This window comes from Pleurodeles waltl, chromosome 3_2, assembly GCF_031143425.1.
Source record: "Pleurodeles waltl isolate 20211129_DDA chromosome 3_2, aPleWal1.hap1.20221129, whole genome shotgun sequence".
NCBI classification, from domain to species: Eukaryota; Metazoa; Chordata; class Amphibia; order Caudata; family Salamandridae; genus Pleurodeles; species Pleurodeles waltl.
Window position 1 is genome coordinate 187,864,006 of NC_090441.1, and position 2,450 is coordinate 187,866,455.

Here is a 2,450-nt window from a genome sequence, read left to right on the forward strand (position 1 = left end):
AATTCAGGCACTTGGGTATTATTCCTGCCATGGTCTGCGGGCTCCAGTGAGACATCACTCTATTTTAAGGACAGCACTATTGCCCTTCAGTAGGACTTGCCTTGCGAGGCTGAACATCTTCAGTTTTTAAAGCGGTCTCTCTGTGCAGGTGACACTGGATTAAAAAAACAAAGGAGGGTTCACCAACAGCCTGTTTACCTTCTGTTGTTAGCTTTGAGGCCATCTCTGTGGACCCTTCAATGATGTTCATGTCTCCAATTAAATTTTACTATTTTCCCTCTGAAGGAGCTGCCTGAGGAAGAGATCTGTGATGGTAAAAATAAAGCACTCAGTGGTTTGCATTAGCCTAGTGTGGACACCATCCTTGCAGGACCAGGTGGGAAAAATGGTTCATATAGTGTGATCCCAGTCCTAGCTCCCAGAAGCCCATCTCTCGGAGCTTTGGGTACAGTGCTACGGACTGTGGGGTGTCTGAGATTAGTAGGATTAGACTGATCATATGATGTTAGCCACACTTGGTGTACACGTCCTTATTGCTTTTCAGCTCACGGTCTAGATTATTCTGTGTAAGCTTCTCACTGTCCAGATTCAATTGTTCACTCCTTTCACGCAATTGTACATTAATGCGCTTCTGAAAAATGTGCAGATGTCGCTTGAAGTGGGGCTGGTGCCTACTTTAACAGAAGTAGTGGGTGAATTATCTAGGGCACATCTATTGAATGTCCTTAAAATCTCATCCATAACTCCTACTGTGGAACTTTCTGGCCAGGTGGTGCGAAGGGAGAGATGCTGTTTGCGCTCTGCTTTGGTCCTTTCTTCCAATGGACCCTTCCAGCCTGAGAGTATTTCACAGACATCATGGTTTGCAGCCCGAATGACCAATGCATCGCGGAGCTAGAAAAATGGCGACTGAATAAACCTGGGGCTATTGACTGAAGTCATGCAGCTTTGTCACCATCAGGGCCAAGGGTATGTATTCTGCAGCAGTCAGACCAGAGGAGGACTGAATCCCAGCCAGTCCACTCAAGCTTTTATCTGCCTGTGGTAGGTAAAGAGAACTCTAATGGTTCTGGTCTGCACTGTCGAACAAGTATGTTTGTGCTTGTGTGTGTTTTTTTTTTTTTTTTTTTTAATCCATGCTGTTCAGCATTGGCTTTTATACATATTGTTTTTGCTATTGTGTCCTTTTCTTTACTCAAAACAGATTTGTGCAGTGCTAATAGTAAACCTCTTTTAATCTCTAAGCCAGTTTTTTTTTAAGGGAATCGTGGACTGACAAGCAAAACATGTGGCAAAAGAAAATCAAACAACCATTGAAATATGACGTCAGCAAAAGTAACCCCCTGTCTCCCACTGCCCTCCCCAGGCTGGTTGTCTGCTCTTGTCCCACTGGTTGGAAGCCCACGTTACAGACCAGGAAACTTTCAGTGCAGCCCTGAACGTCTCATCACTGTTAAAAACAGGAGGGCATTTAATACTGATAAGGTTCCTTGAGGGGACCTTTCACATGGTTGTGAGCAACAGGTTTCCCCATCTGAACATTGAAGGTTTTGTGAGAAAAACATTTGGTGATGCTGGTTGTGACATAGAAGAGCTACAGGTGCTTCCTAAGACAGTTAATCAATTGCATGACCTAGCTGATTATAGTGGCTTCATATTTGTTAATGCCCTAAAGAGATCATTGTTCCATCTACTGGGGAGTCATTAATGATGTACATCCAATTATAGCGATGAGACAAGCACTTGTGCTCTGACCTGACTCACATATTGGGGGTCATTACAACCCTGCCGGTCGGTGACCGCCAGGGTTAAAGTGGCGTTCTTACCGCCAACAGGCTGGCGGTACGAAATTCCCATATTTTGACCGCGGCCGTGACATTTTTGCCCCGGCGGTGATAATCCGCCAGGGCAGCGCTGAGGATTTTGACTCCCCTACCGCCAGCCTGTTTCTGGCGGTTTGCACCGCCAGGAAGAGGCTGGCGGTAAGGGGACTCAGGGGGCACCTGGGGGCCCCTGCACTGCCCATGCACTTGGTGTAGGAAAGTACCATCTTGCCTGGCATGTTACCCCCCATTTTTCACTGTATATATGTTGTTTTAGTTGTATGTGTCACTGGGACCCTGTTCACCAGGGCCCCAGTGCTCATAAGTGTGCCTGAATGTGTTACCTGTGTAGTGACTAACTGTCTCACTGAGGCTCTGCTAATCAGAACCTCAGTGGTTATGCTCTCTCATTTCTTTCAAATTGTCACTAACAGGCTAGTGACCAATTTAACCAATTTACATTGGCTTACTGGAACACCCTTATAATTCCCTAGTATATGGTACTGAGGTACCCAGGGTATTGGGGTTCCAGGAGATCCCTATGGGCTGCAGCATTTCTTTTGCCACCCATAGGGAGCTCTGACAATTCTTACACAGGCCTGCCACTGCAGCCTGAGTGAAATAACG

At 46.2% G+C, this 2,450-nt stretch overlaps 1 pseudogene; it reads left to right on the plus strand.

The window, feature by feature from the left end:
- Positions 1–781: 781 nt before the first annotated feature.
- LOC138286361 (nicotinamide N-methyltransferase-like) lies at positions 782–1,708 on the plus strand (annotated as a pseudogene).
- Positions 1,709–2,450: the final 742 nt, after the last annotated feature.